Source organism: Marmota monax, unplaced genomic scaffold (assembly GCF_021218885.2).
Source record: "Marmota monax isolate L192 unplaced genomic scaffold, Marmota_monax_Labrador192_F-V1.1 WCK01_AAM20220418_F8-fsc00008, whole genome shotgun sequence".
Taxonomy (NCBI): Eukaryota; Metazoa; Chordata; class Mammalia; order Rodentia; family Sciuridae; genus Marmota; species Marmota monax.
Genome location: NW_026694432.1, coordinates 23,370,948 through 23,395,724, shown reverse-complemented (window position 1 = coordinate 23,395,724; position 24,777 = coordinate 23,370,948). Strand labels below are relative to the sequence as shown.

Sequence of the window (24,777 nt, the reverse complement as noted above, 5' to 3'; positions counted from 1 at the left end):
CCAAATAAATTTTCAACTAACGAGGACAGAAATAATCTCTCCTTTTCCAAAATATGCCTCCAGTTACACCTTTAAGTCAACAAATATGCATTAAGAACATACCATGAGCCAGGCATTGAGCTAGATGTCACCCTAATTTCTTACTTTTTCCAACTTATTTTGCTCATCATTGACCGATTTTTTTTTTCTTCTTCCTGGGCTAGGGATGGAACCCAGGCCCTATGCATGGTAGACAAGTGCTCTATCACTGAGCTATACCCCCAGCCCTTATCACTGATATTCTAAAAGGTTCAATATTTGATCATAGCCATGACTTCCCTTCACTCCCAGTCTGGTGACCTTATTTTACCCACCAATGCAAGACTATTAATTACAGCTATCTGCAGGGCACCATATAAAGGTAGTTAGTTATGGTTTATGTCAAGAGACCACACAGAGAACTTAATTGTCCAATTACGTTAATCTCTCATCCATTGCTGTGTTCTCAGAGAACCTCTCTCAAAAAATGAAAACCATTAAAGATACTCCAGAGAAATCTAGAGACATTTAAATATGGACTGATAAGGTATGATAATGATAAAGTAGTTATGTAGTAGACAGTCCTTATTCTAGAGTGTCACACATCTGCAGCTTATCAAATAGTTCAGGAGGATAAAAAAAAGGTTTTTTTCCTTTCTTTGGCAGGACTTCACAAATGCTAAGCAAGTACCCTTATCACTGAGCTACCCAAAAAATACAGACATTAATAGCTACATAAGTATAAGGCAAACAGTTAACAATTATTGAATCCAGGTGAAAGATATATTAAACTAGTCTATCAACTTTTTCATATGTTTGAAAATTTTCATTAGAAGTTGGTAGAAGAAAATGTTTCTCTTAAGATGTTATTAAGTGCATTTTTCTAGCTGTAATTTCTTGGTTGGCTTTTACTATGAGCTTTAACATATAATTAGACCAAAAGTGATGCATAGAATACTACAGGACCCAGAAATTGAATAATTAATACAAGATATATTGACAAAGTGGTAAGGAACAAGTAAAACTACCCAAGGACAAAAGAGCTTCCAATCCAGGATAGGCGAGGTTCTCCCTTTTTAAAAACAGCCTTGAGCTCAGAAAAGAAAGACAACATATTATGGAACCCAGGATCTGGTTCAGCACAACACAAACAGACCCAATCTTTCAGCCTCATCCAGACAAAGTCTACAATGGGAAACTAACCCACAGAATTAGAGCATATAATGTATCTGAAAAGGGCTTTTCTAAGCTCATGAGGATACTGAAAATACAATTTATTATTGCTATTGTTACTTAAGCACATTATTAAGAACTCTCATCACAACTATCAACATAATTGATTCAGGCAAAGATTAACAGTGATGCTAAAACCATTTGGTTAGAGAACAGGATATTCACATTGCCTCAAAGGCATCCCACAGATAACTTATAAAGGGGAGTAGGTACCTTTAAAATGAAAAGATCAAACTTATCCTCAATAGTAATAAAGGAAAAGGCTTATCCTTCCAATATAACAAAGAAAATGCAAACATCATCTATGTACTATTTCTTACTTAAAATGTTTATCGTAAGGTTGCAGTGTAGCTCAGTGGTAAAATGCCTGCCTAAAATGCATGAGGCCCTTAAAAAAATAAGTTTACCCTAAATTTAAGCATGAGAAAATAATCAATTTCTGGGACATTATGACCGCTTGAACTCTTCAGAGAGGAAATGTTATTAAGACACATATACACATTAAAAAAAAAAAGTGTTTGAGAGGGCTATTGTAGATCAACGGTCTGAAAACTTAAGTGTTATTAGAATACAGCCATACCCATTCATTTATGTACTGTCTATGGCTATCTTAATGCCGCAAATATTTACTCTCTGGCTCATTACAAAAAAAAAAAAAAATTACTGACTCCTACTCTAGATTAAAAGAGACATGACAATCAAATGTACAAGAGACCATTAAAATGGATTCTAAAGGGAATAGAGACTATGAAGAACATTTAGGGACCAACTGAGTAATTTAAATATGAACTAATATCAGACAATATATGATTGCTGAATGCTAAAGTATTTATGAATGACAGTATTTAGGTCACAATATATACAACGTACTTTCAAATGTTTCAGCCAACGGGGAAAAAGCTTCAGACAAAAAAAAAAATTAGACATGAATAATGCAAATGAGACAAAATAATAAAAATTGTGAATTTAGAAGAGGGGTTCTCAAATTTCTGGGTCTCTGGACTCCTTTACTCTTAAAAATTAATGACCTTTTCAAAGGGCATAAAATTATATCTGTACTTACTACATAAAAAATTTTAAAAAAGAAAATTGTAAAACATGTATTGATTTTAAAACAGCAATAAGCCCATTACATGTTAACATAAATAGCATATTTTAATGAAAATAGATTTTCAAAAAATAAAAAATGTAACAAAAAGACACTGGTGTGCCACATCTACAAATCTCTTTTAAATGTCTGCTGCAGCACTGTCATCTGCTTCTGTATTCAATCATATTAACAAGGTGCTTTGTTTTAAGTATAAGGGCCTGGGGATACAACTCAGTGGCAGCACCATGCTCAATGGATTCAATCTCCAGCAAAACACACACACACACACACACACACAAATACCTCCTAGGTGAAGCATATGAAGAAAACACAATTTTTCATACAATATGTATTTGGATAAAATGATCTTCTAAGATGATCAGCAATATTATTCTTTGATACTACACCATAACTTGACAAGCGTTATTTTTAAAAGGTTTGTTACAATGTGGAATCTAAAGCCAAAATAATGAACTTTTCATACTGTTACATAAAATCCTTTGATCTATTTTGCACTTTGGATCAATCTTTTACTTTTGTAAAAGAATGCATTGATCTTTGGAAAATATTTTTTCTTTGAGTTAACAAGAATGTAGAATTTTTAAATGCTGGCATATGTCAATATCTAAAAAAACATTGTACAATATCTAAAAAAAATTCTAAAAATCACTTGTTAATATCACCACCACTCTTACTCTTTAAAAAGTCTAAGTATTAAGACACTGCCAAATTCACAGAAACAAAAGTTATCTATAACTCTAATTTCTGCTTGAAAGCTCAAATTTTATCACTGGCAGTAAGTTCCACCACAGTTGTTTTCTTTAGGATGACAAGCTACATTTCACCCATTTTCAAGAAAATATCAGCCAAATACCCAAGTCTGAGAACCAATCATTCTTTCAAGTAAAAATGATGATCCAGGAAATGAAAAGGGTTAGTTTAGCTTGCAACTTAATCCCACTACTGTTTTTCCTTCCTTTATCTAACCACTTTACTTTCACATGCAGAAGGGATTCACATGAACTTTCCATCACACAGAATATTAAAAACATGTGTACTAAAGGGTCAAGATATTTTTTAAAAATGTTCTTACTACTTCATCAAGGATATTTCTAAGCAAAACTGACATTTTTGTTTTACAACACGAAACATAATTATTGCTAATACAGTTCTATTGCCTTGGTTTGTGCTACATAAAGCAGCAACTTTATCTAGCATTGATTGCTTTTGTACTGTTAGAACAAATGTTACCAAAGTGAAAAAGGCAAATAATGTCTTAGTATTGTGGTAATAGTTTTGACCCTGTAGACTACCTTACAGGGCCTCAGGAAACCCCACAAATCCACAGATAATCAATGATGTAGGTGAAAGGTATATGGGTGTTTGTAATACTATCCATTCAACTGTTTTTAGAAATTTTTAAAATAATTGAAGGGGAAAAAAAAAGAAATCATGAAAACCCCTTGTCTACTTTTAAAAATAAAGAAAAACACCCTCCTTAATATTAATGAATACATGACACAGCAATGTTCTTACAAAAAAACCAACCAACCAAAATAACATCAGAGAAATTTCCAGGCTTTATCAACCAATGAAGGCCCAGTACAAAAACTCAAGGTTTGTTTCAAGAAGAATCCATTTATAAGGAGCTGTTCACAACAAAACAAAGACAGATATGAATTCTAGGCAAAGAGATCCAAAAACTCCATAGAGAAAAATATCTGCAAATCTTATATCCACAACACTACTATCCAAAATTTACAGAGAATTCTTAAAACTGAATCACAGGACCCCTAAAGGTCAGGAAATAATGCCAAGAGTTAATAAATGGGATGGCATCAAATTAAAAAGCTTCTGCACAGCAAAGGAAACAATTAGGAATGTAAAGAAAGAACCTACAGAACAGAAGACAATTTTTGCTGGCTATTCTTCTGACACAGGATTAATATCTAGAATATATAAAGAATTCAAAACCTTGACAAAAAAAATCAAATAACTCAAATTCATAAATGGGCAAATGAATTAACCAGACACTTCTCAAAAGAAAAAATACAAGTGGCCAACAAATATATTAAAAAAATTACACATCATTAGCAATTAGGGAAATGCAAATCAAAATTACACTGAGATTTCATCTCACCTCAGTCAGAATGGCAGTCATCAAGAATACAAATAATAAATACTGAAGAGGAAGTGGAGAAAAAGGAACACTTTTTTACACTGTTGGTGGGACTGTAAATTAGCAACCACTATGGAAATATGTATGAAGATTCCTCAAAAGATTAGGCATAGGGGCTGGGGTTGTGGCTCAGTGGTAGAGTGCTCACCTAGCATGCATGAGGCACTGGGTTCGATCCTCAGCACCACATAAATGTAAAATAAAGATATTGTGTCCATCTTCAACTTTAAAAAAAAAAAAATTAAAGATTAGGCATAGAACCAACATATGACCCCAGCTATACGACTCCTCAGTATTTATCCTAAAGAATTAACATGGTCATACTATAGTGATACCCATGTTTATTACATCACAATTCACAAAGCCAAACTACAGAACCAGCCTAGGTGTCTATCAATGAATAAATGGATAATGATTACACACACACACGCACACGAGTTTTATTCAGCCATTAAAAAAATGAAATTATGTCACTTTCAGGGAAATTAATGGAATTAGATTATTGTAAGCATAATAAGCCAAACTGTGAAGGTCAAAGGTCATATGGCTTCTCTCATGTGTGTGAAAGCTAGAGAGGAAAAACAAAAAGAAGAGAGGGTGAGATCTCATGAAAATCAAAGGGAGATCAGTAGAAGAAATGGACCAGGGGACAGGAGGTAAGGAGGGATGGGGGAAGTGTTATCAACCAAATTACAGTGTTATATTGTGTGCATGGATGAATGAATATGTAACAACAAATTCCATCATTATATATAACTATAATGTACCAATAAAAAATGTAGAAAAAATAAAATTCTAAAACCAAAACTAACAAAAAGACAAATAACCAATTAACAAAATACAGAATTGTTGAGAGCCACAGCCGAAGGGGCCCCAGCAAACTTCCAGCTGCCAGCAAACTTCCAGCTGCTGGCTGATGATTGGCTCACAGCGGCCCCAGCAACATCTAGCTGATTGGCTCCTCGGCCCCAGCAACATCTAGCTGATTGGCTCCTCTGCGGTGATGCTCATTGGACTGTTTCCCTGCCCTTTCAGACCACGGAGCTGCTCATTGGGGGACTTTTTTGGCTCCGCCCACATGACCCAGCCAATCGGCCTCAAGAGCAGGAGGATTGTGGGAGGTGGAGAGAAGCTTGTGTGGGAGAGAGAGGCTTGTGGAAAGCCGGTGGTGGCAGTTGAGGCTCTGAGGGTTTTTCCTGAGAGGCTGTTTTGTTTGGCGTGTGTGGTTCTAAAAATAAAGTTAGTTTCTTTTGACAAGTGGCTCCTGATTGTGCCCAGCCAGACTGCGGCACAGAATGAACAGGCACTTCTCTATTTCATATCCACTAGTATGGCTACAAAAAAAAAAATGTTGCAAGAATGTGGAAAAACTGGAACACTTATACATTGCTGTTGGGAATGCAAAATGGTGCAGATACTGTGGAAAAAATTTGGTAGCAGTTCCTCAAAATGTTAAATACAGAGTTACCACATGACCCAGCAATTCTCTGTAGATACATAACCAAAAGACATGAAAATTTATGTCTGTACCAAAACTTTAAACCATGTATTATTCCTAACATCCAGAAGTGGAAACAATGCAAATTTCTACCAACTAATGAGTAAAATAAAACTGGTATTATCATACAATGGCATATTATTCAGCTGTAAAAAGAAATAAAGTATTAATACATACTAAAATTTTGATAATCTTGAAAACACTTTGGAAAGTAAAAGAAGTCAGACACAATCTACTGAGTTGATAAAAATACAGACATTTCTATGAAAAGTCCCAAATAGAAAAATCCATACAGACAGAAAGTGGATTATGGTTGGTAGGTACTACAGGTATGGAGAATGGAGAGTTACTACTAATGGTTATGTGGTTTCTTTTTGAGGTGATGAAAATATTATTTTGACACAAGGTCTCACGAAGCTGCCAAGGTTGGTCTTGAAATTGCAATCCTCCTGCCTCAGCTTCCAGAGTCTCTGAGATTACAGGCATGCACCACAATGCCAGGCTTTATTCATTTTTGAAATGGGGTGTCAATATGTTGCCCAGTCTGGTCTGGAATTCCTGGGCTCAAGTAGTCCTCCCACCTCAGCTTTCCAAATAGCTGAGACTATAGGTATATGCCACCGCACATAGTTTTATTTTGTTTTGTTTTGTTTCAAATACACAGACTCCAAAGTGCATTTCCCACTCATGACCTCTAAGATTAGAAAAAAGAAAACTGTCTCATTTCAATATCTACTGAGCAAGACAGGCTCAAAAGTGGGAATACAGAAATAAATACTGTTTTTATGATCCTCATAGTATATTGTAAATAGACAAACATAAGCAAATAATTAGAATATAATGTGTTAAGCACAACAAGAGATGTACAAAGAATAGAAAAAAATATTATGAATCAAGAAAAGTTTCATATGTACAAAGAATAGAAAAAAATATTATGAATCAAGAAAAGTTTCATAGAAAAGATTTCTAAACTAAATCTTTAAAAATAAGAAGTTTTCTCCAGGCAGATAATGAGAGCAAAAGATGCTATATATCAGTCCATGGACTGCTGACAATGGCATTAAAAATGGCATTAAAAAGTGGGACAAATCATTTCTCCAGAATATCCTGAGAAAGCTTCATGGTGAAATTTTAGCTGATTTTTGAGAATGAGTAGAACCTAACTTTGTATAAAAAGAAAGTAACTAGACTTCGGGATAAATTAAATAATAGCAGGTAAAATACAATTGGAAATGTTCATATTTAGTTCAGCAGTTAAAAAGACCCCAATAGACTGCTGAAATAGCACTGACTACTTGCTGGTAATGGTATGACTTGGGCAAGATTTTAAATACTACCACCTATAGTATTTCTCTTGCTTCAGTTATTATTATTTCACATATTCTTTACCATAAAAAATCCTCAGAATAGGGGCTGGGGTTATGGCTCAGTGGTAGAAAGCTTGTTTTACATGTGTGAGGCACTGGGTTTGATCCTCAGCACCACATAAAATAGTGTACATCTACAACTAAAAAAAAAAAATTCCTCAGATTAGGAGCAGGACATGGAGGCATACTTGTAACCCCAGCTACTTGAGCCCAGCCCCACCTACTTAACAAAACCGTGTCTCAAAATAAAAAATAACAAGAAATATAGTTCAGTGGTAGAACACCCCTGAGTTAAACCTCCAGTTATACACACACACACACACACACACACACACACCAAAAAAAAAACAAAAACCCTAGGATTTTCATGTGCTAGACTATCTATTATTAATATTTTACAACAAACCTGAGATAAATACAAATATTCCCATTCCACTTCCAAAAGGTTAGTGTAACAATTCACAATACTACATCCATGCATTGTTAAGTATTATAAATTTGTTGTCTCATTTAATCCTTCCAAAAACCCAAAGAACTAGGTATTTATTACTCTTTCTAGAAAACAGACACTCAGGGAAGCTAAGCCAATTTTTTTCTGTGGGGGAGGCTACTGGGGATTGAACTCAGGGACATCAACCACTGAGCCACATCCCCAGCCTTATTTTGAATTTTATTTAGAGACAGGATCTCCCTGAGTTGCGTAGCACCTCGCTTTAGCTGTGGCTGGCTTTGAAATCATGATCCTCAGCATCCGGAGCCACTGGAATTACAGGTGTGCGCCACTACACCCAGTAGAAGCTAAGCAGTTTGCTCAGGGTTGCACTGGTTATTAAAAGGCAGAACTGGAATTAAATCCAGAGCTGCCAATCCTAAAACTCTTTTCACTAAAATGTATTACTTTGTCTATCTTCAATCTTATTTAATCTAATAAAATAAGACTTCAATTCTTGCACTCCCTGCAATAGCCAGCGGCTAGTACCATAATAGTCCCTTACATGGAGAGGTACTATATTTAGTCAGCTTTTTCGTTGCTGTGACCAAAAAACCTGACAATAACAATTTTAAGAGGAAAAGTTTATTTTGGGGCTCACAATTCCAGAGGTCTCAGTCCACAGACAGCTAGCTAGCTCCATTGTTTGGGGCCCAAAGAGAAACAGAACATCATGGGGGTAAAGCGTGGCAGAGGTAAGTGGCACAGGACATGACCACACGGTATCAGAAAGACTCCCCTCATCACAGAGAAAGTATATATCCCAAAGGCATGCCCTTGATGACCCACCTCCTCCAGCTACACCCTACCTGCCTACAGTTACCAGTTAACCCTTATCAGAGGATTGATGCACTGATTAAGTTAAGGCTCTCATAACCAATCCTTTCAAATCTAAGCTTTCTGACAATGTCTCATACATGAGCTTTTGGGAGATACCCTGAATCTAAACCATAACAAATACACATTTAGTGAAGACACTGTTTCTATGTACTGGACATAAGGAAGGAAAGGCTACAGTTGGAGAAATGCAAGCCAAAAGAAACCCCAACACAAGGTAACTCCTCAAAAACTCTCACCAGGCACAGCACACAACTATAATCCCATTGACTAGGGAGGCTAAGGCAGAAGGATCACAAATTCAAGGCCAGCGTTAGCAACTTAGCAAGACCCTGCCTCAAAATTAAAAATTTAAAAACATGGAGCTGGAGCTGCGGCTCAGGGATAGAGCACTTGCCTGGCATGTGTGAGGCCCTGGGTTCAATCCTCAGCACTGCAAAAAAAAAAAAAATAAGAGATCCATTGACAACTAAAAAATATCTTTAAAAAAATTTTAAAAACAGGATTGGGGATGTAGGACTGTGGTAGAACATCACTGAGTTCAATCCCCAGTACCACAAAAATAGCCCTCTTTCTTTAAAAAAAAAAAAAACCCTCTTTAAGAAGTTAAAAAGAGGGCTGGGGTTGTGGCTCAGTGGTAGAGCGCTCACCTAGCACATGCAAGGCTCTGGGTTCGATCCTCAGCACCACATAAAAAATAAATAAATAAAATCAAGGTATTGTGTCCAACTACAACTAAAAAGTAAATATTAAAAAATAAAGTTAAAAAGAAGAGGGGGAACCATCCTGAAATGTCCCTTGCCCAGAAGAAAGATTGGCTATATCAAAAGAATGCAAACTTCTTCAGAACTCAAGAATGGGCTGCTGAGAACTAAATCATAACAGTTTTTTAGGAAGACTTTCAGATGAAAACAATAAATAAACTTATTGAGCAAGCAAAAATAAATAAATAAAATAAATAAGCCTCTTTTCCTCTTCAGGTTTTCCAAGGGCTATGGAAGAGCCTCCAGTGCTACAGTGTACTAGCCTATAGGAGAGATACAAAGAAAAAATATCTTCAGAAATGTAAAGAGTAAATCTAGCCAAGTTCTATTTACAGCAATGCAGAAATCATACAGTACACACTGCAGTAAAATCTGATGCCAACAGCTAAGAGGTATCAAGCAGCATAGGCTTTTTTTTTTTTTTTAAGCCTAGAAGCACTTACATTCTAAAAATGCTTCTAAAGGACTGCAGGAAACTAACATAGCAGAAAAGAATGGGGTTCAGCTGAAGCACTTCAAGAGTTAAAGCCATGGAAAAACTTTATGATTTAACAAATAAATCATACTGGTAGCTCATTGCCTCTCCCGACATTTTGCCTTCCCCCAACTCCCAAGTAAAAAAGCTAAGCTGTTTTCCCAGTTCCCAACAAATGTAATATCCTTCAAATGTAATATCTTCTCAGCTTTCTAGATTGCTAGACTAGAACACAGAAATGACACAGAAACATCCTCCCTATCTTCCCTCCAACAGCAAGAAGAGAATCAAAGACCAGAAGAAAAGAGTAGTAGGGAGTGATCTCTCTCATTTAAAATAGCATAGGTTATAAGAGGTGACTACTCAATACTCATCCCAAACTCTTTTTTTTCCCCTCCCCTCTTTCAGATTAGGGTTAAGTAATCTTTTAAATTTTATTCCTTTTAATTTTGTTCTTGTGTCCTTACACAAGTTCCTTCATGGATTTCTTTTTTGTAACAGACTCTAGACCCTATCTTTTTCACAGGAATGTTATCTGAAGAACATGTTAAAGTACCTGAAAAACCTAAAAGCACAATGATAGGTAACACTGTGTCATTCTAAGCTCTTTGCTCCAACTAATTTGTTAATGCCTCACAACTCCATGAGACTTATACTATTAAAATAATTTTTTCAGATGAGTAAACTGAGGCCCAAAGAAATAAAGTTCCTTTCCCAAGTTTACACAAATATTGCACAATTAGAATTTAAAACACAGGGCACTTGGGTCAATAAATTTCAGTATATGTTACTAAATTGATGTATATGTAATATGTAGTGAAAATTGTATTAGACTATTACAGCACATGGCTTAAGGAAACAAAAAAAAACCCCAATAACCTAATTGAACATTCAAAAAATATTTAAATTCTACTTTATTCCTATGATATCCCATTCTAATTAAATATTCTCATAGTTAATTATATCATATTCCATCATCTTTATGCATTCTAAGATTAAAATGTGACAGATAATTTATGGGTAAGAACTCTGGAGTCACACAGACCTAGTCACACAATGTCATTTAAATATTTCAATATGCATGTATAAAACAGGATTAATACCCACCACCCAGAATTTAAAACTAAATACATCATAAACTTATCTCAGAATAGCAGTTGGCATACAGTAAGGTGATAAGCAAACATAATTAGTTACTACCTTTTTTTTTTTTTTTTGGACAATTTGGCTAAGTTGTTGAGAGCCTTGAAAATTACTGAGGCTGATCTCAAACTTGGGATCCTCTTGAGTCACTGGAATTATAGGCACCCAGCTTCTTTGCCATTTTACCCATTTCCATGTAAACAAATATATAAAAAATTTTGCCCCAAAGACATCATGTAATATTGATATGGGCATATGTACATTGGATTTCACGTTTTAGTGTCCTCCTTTTTTGAAAATTTTCCAGTAATTTTATGATATATGTAACACTGCCACTGATGTGAGCATCTATTCTATCAAGTCAAACATAAAGCTACATTGTATTTCTTACATGTAACTGTAATATTGCAAACTCTTACCTCTTAATACAAACTGTCACATTTATTCTCCTCCTTCCTCCACCCCATTCCAAATAGGGATGATAAGTAGAGCCTCCCACAATGCTAAGCAGACATTCTATCACTGAGCCTCACTCCCAAATTGTCACATTTCTGATTGCACTAGTAAAGTAAGTTTTAAAGTCACTGTGTACAACGTTTTAACAAAATACCTCTAGCTAAAGTGGTAGTTATTTTCTTAGAAATTATTCACTTTCTCAACTAAAAAATCTCAAGGCCAAAAGGTAAAGTGACTTGCTGAAGTTTGTATAGGTAGATAATGACAAAGAACTGAACCAGAATCTTCATACTGAGCCCAAAGCTCTTTATCATCTCACTAGACGGGATAATTCCATTTTTTATCAGAGGAGAGAATAAACATCTGAGGACAAAAATAACTCAAATCTCTAAAGGTTAGAAAAAAATTCAGGAAGCAAGTTTTCAAAGATCATTAATGTGGCACAACAACAACAATAAAAAAAATGTGGCATTACTCAGTACTATTTCCTTTTTGAAAACTCATGTCAACTCAAAAACTTGCTCTTGGGCTGGGGCTGTAGCTCAGTGGTACAGTGCTTGCCTAGCACTGGGTGAGGCACTGGGTTCAATCCTCAGCAACACATAAAAACTAAATGAATAAAATAAAGGTATTATGTCCATCTACAACTTAAAAAAAAAAAAAAACTTAAACATTAATAACAGCTGGGCATGGCACCACCTATAATCCCAGCAACTTGGGATGCTAAGACAGAAGGATCACAAGTTTGAGGCCAGCTTCAGAAATTTAGCAAGACCCTGTTTCAAGATTTAAAAAAGGGCTGGGGCTATAGCTCAGTGGCAGAGTGCTTGCCTCACATGTGTGAGGCACTGGGTTCAATCCTCAGCACCACATAAAAATAAAAAAACAAAAAATAAAAAAAAGATTTAAAAAAAAAAAATTTAAAGGGGCAGAGCTGGGAATGTAGCTCAGTGGTAGAGTACCCCTAGTTTCAATCCCCAGTACTCCTCTCCAAAAAAATCATCTTAATAACAAACTCCAAGGACTGTCATAGTACAATGCTATTATAACACAATGCTACTATAGCAAACGCACCTGAAAATAAACTTAGAAATTCTATGATATTGAGATTCTCATTGTTATTTTTGCTGTGATAGAATGTAATCTTTTTTCAGAAACAGCTTTCCACAAAAACTATACTAAAATAAAAGATAACAAAATTTTTCAAAGTAAGACCACTATCTGACATTAAGCTTTCCCAAAAATTTTTAGAGCATTTCAATTCTAACTGGAGTTTAGCAAAAACTCACATCATTCTTTCAAGTCTGAACTGAAAAACATAGACTATTTTTTATATTTCATAGTTTTTAATCATAATCAAACAGAAGCATGCAATCTATTTTATATTCAAGCCACAACAAGATCAGACAGGAAGAGAGAGAACAGGAAGACTGGCAAGTCAAATCAATTATTTACTTAAAAGTCCACAGGGTACAGAGCTCTATAAGATGCACAGTGCCAACCTGTTCCACCCCTTCCCTCCTGGTTAGTACAGGCCACGAGATGAGGACCAGAGTCCAACAAACAACAAAGTGCTAGGCAAAAGGGCCTTAACCAAGCTAGATAGAGCCACATACATTCCTTTTATTATTTTTCTTTCTTTTTCCAAACTGGAGATTGAACAACCCAGGCAAGCTCTATTACTGAGCTATAACCCCAGCCCTTATTATTTTTTTGAGACAGGGTCTTGCTAAAGTGCTGAGGCTGGTCTCAAACTTGTGATCCTCCTGCCTCAGCCTCCCAAGTCACTGGGATTAAAGGCATGCCCCACCTTACCTGGCTCAAACATTTCTAACTCCTAGTTAAAGAACAGAAGTTCAAGGAGGAGGAGGATCAACAGCTTAAATATTGCACAGACATTAAGGACTATGAAAGTGCCTAAGTACACGGACAGTGGATCTTCTGAAAGTGCATTTACAGTAAAGTATCAGGGACAGAAACAAGACAGGAGAAATGTTGAAGAATGAGAAGAAAGTAAAAGAAAAAGCTACATACTGAATGTTCTTAATGGTAGAGGGCTTTTATTGATTTATTTGAGAATAGACAAGACCTCAGGAAAGGGGGGGGGGGCACCTGGGGTTATGGCTCAGCGGTAGAGTGCTTGTCTAGCATGTTCGAGGTGCTGGATTCAATCCTCAGCACCATATAAAAATAAATTAATTAATTAGAGATATTATGTCCAACTACAACTAAAAACAAAATATTTTAAAAAAAAAGAAAGAAAGGACTCAAAGAATGAAGCTACATATACAAGTGAGAAAGATAGTAATTGATTAAGAGTGAAATACTGGGGCTGGGGTTGTGGCTCAGTGGTACAGCACAAGCCTTGCACGTGCAAGGCCCTGGGTTCGAACCTCAGCACGACATAAAAATAAATAAATAAAGTAAAGGTACTGTGTCCAACTAAAACTAAAAAAAAAAATAAATATTTAAAAAAGAGAGTATGAGATACTAAACAAAGTGAATTCTAGGGAAGGGAATACAATAAATAAAACTGATCCCTGTGGGTCATGGAAGTCATCAAAGCCTCAGAAATGGGGGACAGTAGATGGTTAAGGACTTTGAAATATTAGAAGCTGTACCAAAAAAAAGCACAACTCCTTTCTTATCCAAGGAGTTAAGGAGTATTCATATAGCAAAAGTATAATAGTGACATTACAGAAAACCCTCACTGTAAGTTACTATTAGAAGATGAAGGAAATGTTGGAAGAAAAGATTTGAACCTAGGACTTTGCTCACACTTGTACACAGGTTCTACCAGACACAGTAGAAACAGCTGGTAAGGTAAAGGGACATCAGGAATGAGGTGGAAGTGGGTGGGGCAGAGGTTTATAATAAGGAGGCAATTACAGTAGACAGAAGTTTGAAGTAATTTTCAACAGCAAAGATGAAGAAGAGTAAACTAAAGAACTATATTGTTGCAGAGGACAGGGATAATTAAAGGAGACATACCAAAACAGTATTAGATGCTATAACAACGAGTATTTGGCACTAACGAATCCAACATTTTCAAGTGAAATGATCTTCAGAATTCACTTTCTCAGAAGTTGAACCCTGAAACATCCTTTATTTTCATTTGTGAAGACTAGAAATTTGCTGAACTGCCAACAGTTTGTTTGTTTTTTGAATTGGATGATATTATTATTATTATTATTGCTGAGGATTTAACCCCGAAGCACTTTTACCACTGAATAACATCCCAGCCCTTTTTTTTTTTTTTTGAGACAGGGTCTCATTAAGTTGCTTAGAGTCTCACTAAATTGCTGAGGCTGGCCTTGAAATTGTGATCCTCGGGCTGGGGATGTGGCTCAAGCAGTAGCACAATCGCCTGGCATGCGTGCGGCCCGGGTTCGATCCTCAGCACCACATACAAACAAAGATATTGTGTCCGCCGAAAACTGAAAAATAAATATTAAAAAAAAATTCTCTCTCTCTCTTAAAAAAAAAAAAAAGAAAGGAAGGAATTGTGATCCTCCTGCCTCAGTCTCCTGAGTTGCTGGGATTACAGAGGTGCACCACTGGAGTTTTTTGGGGGGCAGGGGGGACAGTGCTAGGGATTGAACCCAGGGCCTTGCACATTGGACATTTGTTTTTAAATAAAAAGGATAAATACAAAAGGATAGAAGGGACTTTATCTGACTAATAAATGAATACTATATGACTAGAACTAGTCTATAGATCAAACTTGGTCTTTTTAAGCCCCTCTTTTCATACATAGTATACAAAAACCGAGAGCACCAAGTTATATCTGGGTAGCACTTCACTGACTTGAATTGCTTTCTATCAGTTATCTCAACTGACTCATCCTTTATTCCTATTATTATGATGTCTAATCCAAGGATAGAGTACTAGAAAGAACATAGGCTTTGAAAGAAAAATCTAGAATCTTACCTCTACTATTCCTCCCAGGAATATTTCTTAAATGTCTTAAGATGAGCTTTACTTTTCTTATCTATAAAGCAGGAATAATAGAACCTATTCATGAGGCACTTGTAAAGACTGAAGTGTTAATACATATCAAGGACCTAACTCCACAGTAGATGCTAAAGAAATAGTAGATAATATATTCTACTGTAACATACAGCAAGACAGAGAAAAATGGAAGATTTACTTAATTAACATTAATATAAACTAAGCCATCAAGTTATTTTAAAAAAAAAGAGAGAGAGAGAGAGAGAGAGAGAGAGAATTTTTTTAATGTTTATTTTTTAGTTTTTGGCGGACACAACATCTTTATTTGTATGTGGTGCTGAGGATCGAACTCAGCGCCGCGGATGCCAGGCGAGCACGCTACCGCTTAAGCCACATCCCCAGCCCTGCCATCAAGTTTTTAAATATGTATTTTTTCGTTGTAGTTAGACACAGTATCTTTATTTTATTTATTTATTTTATGTGGTGCTGAGGATCAAACCCAAGGCCTCGCACGTGCTAGGCAAGTGCTCTACTGCTCAGCCACAATCCCAGCCCCTGAACCACAATTTATTGCTACACTTGTAATAAGTGTATTAATAGACATAGGACAAATTCTGTTTAAAAAAATCCTAAAGTAACAAAAATATCCCCAAAATTTCACCCCACTTGACAGTTAATCTAACAAACAATGATGATATTAATTACAGTATAATTTTATATATAATGTTTAGTGGTTTGAAATGCAGTGTCTTTTTTCCCAATTGAGTATTTCCAAAATAAATAAAACCTTTTAATTTCCAGATCAATTCCAGGGCAATTTCAGACAATTTCAACATTTCTCAAATAAATGGTGTTTAAAAAAGAAAAGAAAAAACACTTGGATGTAGAGTAATGTAGTTGGCAGAGAATAAGGATAATAGAAGCTATGTCCTCCCCCTCACCTTCCCTAATTTCAGTTAACTAGTATCACAAATAATTCCCAGTTTTACCAATCTCATAAAAATCTTAGTTACCTTCTTTCTCTATATCATCATTAATCTCTTCCTTCTTCAAAATATCCAATATATTCCCCCAGTTTGATTTTTTTCCCCACTCCATTCCCTAATCATACCCTGACAGTATTCATATCTGAATGTCTAAAAAATTCCTTACCTGGCCTCCTTTCCAATAATCTACATAACACCTCTTGATTAATCAGACTATAATTCCAAGTATATCAAGTCATTGCCCAATTTATAAACAATGGTCCCCAAATGTTGGCAAGATCAAGTCTAAATTCTTTAGTGTAAATATTTTTTAAATATTTATTTTTTAGTTGTAGTTGAACACGATACCTTTATTTATTTATGTTTGAGGATCGACCCCAGGGCCTCACATGTGCGAGGTAAGTGCTCTACTGCTGAGCCACGACCCCAGCCCATCTTTAGTGTAATTATTAATGCTGTTTACAGCCTAAGTGAACATCACCTCATTAATTTTATCTCCTGCTAGACCATAACCTAAACTGCATTATCGAATCAGACAAATATTCTCATTCAATCACTAACACAGACTTATTCCAATCTTTGCCCTGCCCTGGCAAACCATCCTTTTCCTTTCCGTCTATTCATATCCTATCCATTCACCATTGTAAAACAGTCTGCCTCCATGAAGCCCTCCCACACTTCAGCCCAGACTCAACTATAAACTGTCATTTTGTCATAAACTAGTACCATGAAACAAGACCTCTTAGAGCAGTCACTCTAGTCCATGGCATTTTCACTAAAGAATACCAGCATTTTTCATGAGGCTCAATGATTCAAAATTAAAAACTCCTTTAATCTGACATGATATCCTTTATCTGTTTTTAAATGTTCTGTCTTTTATAAAATGGTGATATTAGATGAGAGTTGTTCTTCATTTTCATGCTCTTATTTGGAAAATAAAAAATTCTTGAAATATATCTGGTTTAGAAAACCCAAGCACAGGAACAGTATGCTAGTCTTCATCTCTTGTTTTGGCTTATATGGTTCAATATTGTTACGGAACTGTTGCAAAAACTAAGTACTGTCTCCCCAAATAGAATTTTAAATTTCTTATGAACAAGGCTAAATACAGCACATCCTTCATCTTTTTGTTTTCTCCATATTAACTAGCCCTGGGTTGAATACAAAACAAGTACTATAAACTAAACAGAATTAATGAAATTCATGGCTTTTAAATCTAATGCAAAACTGACCGAAATGTAACTCAGGCCATTATGCCTTGTCTCCTCTCCACTTGTCATCTCTCAATAGATTCTTTGCAATTTTCTGGATTGTACCCACTTAATAAACAATCACCTACCTCCCAATATCTCTAATTCCGCTCTACTGGCCTCTATTTATGATCTGAAATTTTATCCTTCAGTTACCTTCTTAGTCCCTTAATATTTTTCCCTGCCCCATTAACTCACTATCCTCCCACCTATTTTTCCTTCACAATTTTTTAAAAACTTTTTTTGGGATGGGGTAATGGTTATTAAACCTAGGGCTTCCCACATGGAAGCAGGTGTTCTACCACCAAGCTACACCCCAGCCCAGGGTGTGTATGTGTGCGCAAGCACACATGGACAACTGGAAACTCTGGGACTCCTGCATGCTAAAAGCAAGCTACCACTTGAGCTGTACCCATTTCTCTTTTAAGATTTTGATCATCTCTTTCAAATTGCCTTAGGATCTAGTCTCAAAAGTCTTAACTTGATTGGGCTGTGGATGTGGCTCAAGCGGTAGCACGCTCACCTGGCATGTGTGCGGGAGGCCCGGGTTCGATCCTCAGCATCACATACAAACAAAGATGTTGTGTCTGCCGAAAACTAAAAAATATTAAAATTCTCAAAAAAAAAAAAAAAAAAAAAAGTCTTAACTTGATCACCAGTAAAGTTCCTACAGAAAATATTTTGAAAGTGTCTAATTTTATCAAATTATATTAAATATCTCGGGGACTGGGTCTGTAGGACAGCGGCAGAGCCCTTGCCTAGCATGCGTAAGGCACTGGGTTCAATCCTCAGAACCACATAAAAATAAACGAATAATAAAGACATTATGTCCATCTATAACTACCAAAAAAAAAAAAAAGAATATCTCATATTCCCAGCTACTCAAGAAGTTGAGGCAAGAGGATCACAAATACTTTGTTACAAAGTCTAACTAACATCTGTAAGTATCTCCATTAAGTATCTTCTATATTGAACCAGCTTCTGCATAAGGTCTTCCATTTCTAGGACATTTAATGAATGTTTTTAAGTCCACAAAAATCTAAAAATGGTATTCTCTTCCTTCCCAAGGGAAGCATGAGAAAATGTTGATCTTGTTTACTTAGGGAGTAATGATCTGAAATATACACACTTCACAAAACTTTCCTATGTTCCGGTCTGAACAATACTAAGAGTAAGATTGAGTCGAATCCTTGCTTGGAACTAACCTCTGAAAAACTGATCTCACATCTTAAGAACTCAGTTCTGTCACCTATAAAAAGGAGATAGTATTATCTACCCCAAAGGGTTATTGGAAGAAAATTAAAACTTTAAAAAATACATAAGTACAGTGGCTATTGATACATAGAATTTAGTAAATATTGGGTTATAATATTAGTCCTCAAGACTAATAGAGAGGGCTGGGGATGTGGCTCAAAGTAGCGCACCAGGCGAGCGGCCCGGGTTCGATCCTCAGCACCACATACAAACAAAGATGTTGTGTCCGCCGAGAACTAAAAAATAAATATTAAAAAAAAAGACTAATAGAGAAATTTTACTTATAAAACTTTAATGAGGGGCTATGGATGTGGCTCAGTGGTAGACTGCTTGCCTAGTATGTGCAAGGCCCTGGGTTCAATCCCCAGTACCACAAAAAAATAAATAAAAATAATAAAACTTGAATGAGCTAGGCAATGTGGCACATACCTGTAATTCTTGCAACTTGGGAGGTTAAAGTAGGAGGATCACAAGTTCAAGGCCTGTCTCAGCCACTTAGCGAGCCCCTGTCTCAAACATAAACAATAAAAACGGCTTGGAGTGAACGAAGCTCATGAAGTTCAGTGGTAAAGCACCCATGGGTTTAATCAACAATACAAAAAAAAAAAAAAAACTTAAATGAGGTATGGGTTCTACTGCAGCAGTACGGTGCATGTATGGGGCCATGAATTCAATCCAAACCATAGCAAAAACAAAACTTATATGAGTTGCTCAGGTATTAAATATAAATAATTAAAATGACCTAACTAAGATAAATACCTCCCCAAGTAATTAGAAATACGACACATTTGTGATAAAGCTGTTCCAGAGTGTAAAGAGTGAAAAATTAACTTTTATCTTGATGAGGATTTAACATTTCCAGTTAATTTGGAACTGGATAAAACCAGAGATTTCTTTAAGTTTATAAACAGGAAAATGCTATCAGAGCAAAGTGAATGATACCATTTTTCTATCTGAAATCTTTAGCTTCTGCAAAAAGCCTATACAAATAAAGCGTTGGTAAAGGGCTCAGGAAATACATTTTATCCTTTGATTATAATTAAGTTCAAATCTGCTCCTATGCAGATTTGCCTATCAGCATACTAAAAAATATTTCTTAGATCCCCAAAAATGGCTGTAATTTTTTAAAGGCTATAAATAAAATCATGTTGATATTAATATAAGCTAATGATTCATTAAGAGAATTCTAATTCAATCATAATAAAACTTAAACAAGTCATATTTAAGCAATGACTTTTTATTTATAGAGATCCAAAACAAGGATACTATTCAAAGGGCATCATCTTAAGTAGCAACACTCTCTCAATCATGTAGCCAAAGCTCAAAACCTTTTTGAAACTATTTCTAAGATCCTCAAAGACAAACCTTGCACACCCCAAAAACCTAGTCTCCACCCTTTAGAATTACATGCCTCTTGTAACCAAAAATAATGTTGATTATTCACTTCACCAACCCGAATTGCCTATAGCCAAAGTTAAATAAGCCCCCTAAAACTGAAGATTTAGCAGGATTGAGAAAATGCAATATATTCTAAAGTAAATACAGACTGAGCACAGTTGGCACATGCCTGTAAAATCCCAGCTGCTTAGGAGACTGAGACCAACCTGAGCAACTTTATCAAGTCCCTGTCTCAAAATTAAAAAGGGCTGGGGATGTAAATCAGTGGTAAAGTACCCCTAGGTTCAATTCCCAGAATCGCTTTAAAAAAAAAAAAAACAGTAGCCTATGTGTTATCCCTAGGGGATATATTGCAAGACGCCCAATAGGTACCTGAAACCATGGGTAGTACTGAACCCTTATATATAGTAAGGGTTTTTTTTTTTTCCGATACACACCTATGATAAAGTTTAATTTATAAATAAGGCAAATAAAAGATTAACAAATAATAACTAATAATAAAATGAACAATTATAATAAAATACCATAATAAAAGTAATGTGAAAGTGATCTCTTTAGAAAGTTAAGACAAAAATTTTTGTCATTTTGTCTGGGGTATTTGGGGGTTTTTGTTTTTTTGTTCTTTTGGTGCTGGGGACCAAACCCAGGGCCCTACACATGCCAAACACACTAAGTTTATATATACCCTCAGCCCCAAGACAAAGATTAATATTTTTGGACCACAACTAAATACAGGTAATTAAAACTTTAAAAAGTGAAACCCTGGATAAAGGAACACTACTACTTTATGCTAAATCCACAGTTTAGAATTTCATTAAAATAAATAACTTTCCATCTTGGAAAATTCTGATGTTTGGATTTATAAAGTTATCATGATACCCTACAGATAACCCTCAAAGAGGACCATAAAATTACACAGTAAAACTAGAAATCTAAAATATAGAGCAGCAAAAGGATAGTGAAGTCATGAGAAATGAAGTTGTCTAATTTGAGGGCTAGGGTATAGCTCCGTGGTAAAGTGCCTGCCTAGCATGCATAAATTCCTGGGTTTAATCCCCAGCACCACAAAAATTAAAAAAAGAAAAAAAGAAAAGAAAAAGAAAGAAACAAGGATGGAACAAATGAATAAAAAGAAAGAAAGAAAATTCTGACTCTCAAAGCTTTTTGACATTGGACAAGACACTTTTAGTTTCTCTGTGTCCCAGCTTCTCACCTGTGAAATGTGTGAGATAATAAACCATTAACCACATTATAGATACAATGAGGATTAAATGAGATTATGTGCTTGAAACATGGTAGGTATTCAATAAATATCTGAATTAATGAGTAAATGAATTAACATATACAAAATTCTTAGGATAGTCTCTGATACATAGCTATTATAACTAATGTTATAATAATTACATGAGATCTGTACCTGGGGCTGGGGGCATTTCTGAATGGGTAGAGCATTTGCCTAGCATGCATGAGATCTGTACCTGGGGTAAGCAGGAGTCAATAGCTGACAATATTAATATCCTATCCCAAAACTATAACCAGACTTCTTACTTTAAAAGAACTTATAAATTCAATTATTTAATTAATTAATTTTCAAAAATTATAATGGCTGGAAACACTTATATATTATCTCACCAAGCATCTCAATTTCCAATTGCAGAGTCCTTCTTTGATGAGGAAGGGCTGGCTAAAGCATCCAAAAATCACCTCTCCCCAGTACTAATTATAACCACATAGCCAATACTGGTAAAGATAAGCCATTCAAGAAAACGAAGTTGGGTGGGTTTGTAGCTCAGTGGTAGAGCACTTGCCTAGCACATGTGAGACTCTGGGTTCAATCCTCAGCAACACATAAAAACAAATAAATAAATAAAAAGGTATTGTGTCCATAACTTAAAAAAAATTTTTTTAATTAAAAAAAAACAAATTACTACAAAGGAAATCAAACTAGTCACTGAGAAAGTTGCTTAGCATAATCAGAAATCAATAAAGTTAAAATTCAGCATTTAAAAATTCTTGAGTTTCTTCTACTCTGAAAGTATATAAAGAATGTCTGACTTTAGACTAACTCATACTAAAATTTAAAAATAACAAAAATAGAGGAATTTTTCTTCTATTCTTTGGATAAACAAAAATGTAAAAGTGAAACTGAAATGACTAATACTAATGAACTAGCATTAGAACTTAAGTGCTTTTGTGTATGTGTGTGTGTGTGTTGTTTTTTTTTTAAACAGTACTAGGAATTGAACCCAGGGGCACTCTAACACTGAGCTGTATCTCCAGCCCCTATTATTATTATTTGGCATGTTGGGGTGAGCAGAGTTTGAACCCAGAGGCGCTTACCCACTCAGCCACAACTCCAGCATTTTTTGTATTTTATTTAGAGAAAGGGACTCACTGAGTTGCTTAGGATCTGGCTAAATTACTGAGGCTAACCTTGAATTTAAGATCCTCCTGCCTTAGCCTCCAGAGCCACTGGAATTACAAGCCTGAGCCACCATGCCTGGCCAGCCCATATTATATCTCACACAGGGTTTCACTGAATTGCCGGGGCTGGCCTCAAACTTGGTATCCTCCTGCCTCTGCCTCCAGAGTAGCTGGGATCACAGGTATGTACCAACCATACCCATCTTGCATGTTTAATATTTTTAATCCTCACTGTTTTCAGGAAAAATTGAGGCTTTCTGAGCCTAATAATTGGAATTTTATAGCTTTAATAAAAGCATTATTTAACTAACAAAAAATGAGTCACAAATGGACAATTATCAAACAAAGCCACAATTGTACAAACAAATGTATCAGAATACAATAAACCACATTTACTATAAGTTTTATTTGAATAAAATTTAATGACAGAGAGGCTAGGGTTGTGGCTCGGTGGTTAAACGCTTGCCTTGCATGCATGAGGCACTGGGTTCAATCCTCAGCACCATATAAATAAATTAATTAATTAATCAAATAAAGACATCGTGTCTATCTACAACTAAAAAAAATTAAAAATAAAAATTAATGACTGAGAAAAAGACTAGCTGGGCACAATGGTGGACACCTATAATCCCAGTGACTCAGGAGGCTAGAAGCAGAAAGATCACCAATTTCCAGGCCAGCCTCAGCAATTTAGCAAGACCCTGAGCAATTTAGTGGGACACTGTCTCAAAATAAAAGATATTGGGGATGTAGCTCAGTAGTAAAACGCCCCTAGGTTCAATCCCCAGTACTCGGAAAAAGATAAAAGAAAAGGACTCCCAGGTTATGGACAAGTCTGTCCACATAAATGTATAAAATACAGGAGACTCAGTATACATTAACTTTGTATTCAACCCTGAAAACTACTTTTTGTAATAGATTTCCCACAATTTATCATTTGTCTCCTAGTTTTTTTAAATGTCAATTTACTGAAATTTACTGATGGTTTGAAGTGTGATAAACGCAAATGTGTTCTACCTTTTTTCTTTTAACTTGGAGTAAAAAAGTTAAAAAGCAAATAGGTTGATTTCATAAAATATTTCTAAGATGCTAAAGAAAAAGATACCAGTGAGATTATGAAAGTAAACAAAATTTACCTAAATGTCCCTCAGAAACTTCACCAGTACCTCTGCGCTTCAGTGTTTTCACAAAAACAATTACTAACCTACCCTGCAATCTTATGATACTTTTCCATCATAAAAATTTAAAAATCATATTTAAAATACATAATAGCCCCTCTTAAAAACAGATCTACATTTGACCAATCAATTATGAATATATACTGTTAATCTACGGTAACTTATATACATTATTTTGCCTTTAACACAGGAGGAGAATAAGTATAGAGAGCTTACTGACATGTTTAAAGTGGCTTTAAACATCTAATTGGCTCAAGATTTTCGCTACTGACATCAAAATAAAATATTAAAGTGAGGTACTACCTTGTGTCTCATTTCAGTTAGTAATTCAATCAGAGAACAATAAAAAAGCAGAGATTAAGCAACTTTCCCAGAAAAATCTGCAGAGTTAGTTATTTGCCAGTGATGGGTTCCAAAGAAGTATGTGCTTTGTGGCACTAGGACTGGACTGTTGTATTTTCACACCCTAATAGTCTCTCTATCACCTGAAGCAGTTAGTGCATTCCTAGCCTCTGGATTAAAGAATACATTAAACAGAATCTCAGTAATGAGAATCCTGTTAGTAAACCTAAGAAACTAAAATTGCTAGCTGTATAAAAGCATTACTATAATCAATCACCTAAAACTCCAGTGAGGACCTATTGCAAATCTCAGAGAAAGAAACTGAGAATAATAGTGTGATTTACCAAGAACATGAGGAATATCAACAAAGAATGCCACACAATTTAGAGAAGAGAGATTTACTATTGCAAAATCAGATTTCAAAGAGGGAAAACAGTGAGCTGA

At 35.4% G+C, this 24,777-nt stretch overlaps 1 protein-coding gene across 8 annotated transcripts in view; it reads right to left on the bottom strand.

The window, feature by feature from the left end:
- The window catches only part of Luzp1 (leucine zipper protein 1), a 101,147-nt gene that overhangs the window by 64,600 nt on the left and 11,770 nt on the right, over positions 1-24,777 (bottom strand). The window contains exon 1 of one of the 8 annotated variants that reach the window (XM_058571065.1): positions 4,669-5,466. The exons of the other annotated variants lie outside the window; for them this stretch is intronic. The gene's annotated coding sequence lies outside the window, so the exon portion shown is untranslated. Of the gene's footprint in view, positions 1-4,668; positions 5,467-24,777 lie in introns of those variants that run through there. 8 annotated transcript variants of the gene reach the window in all.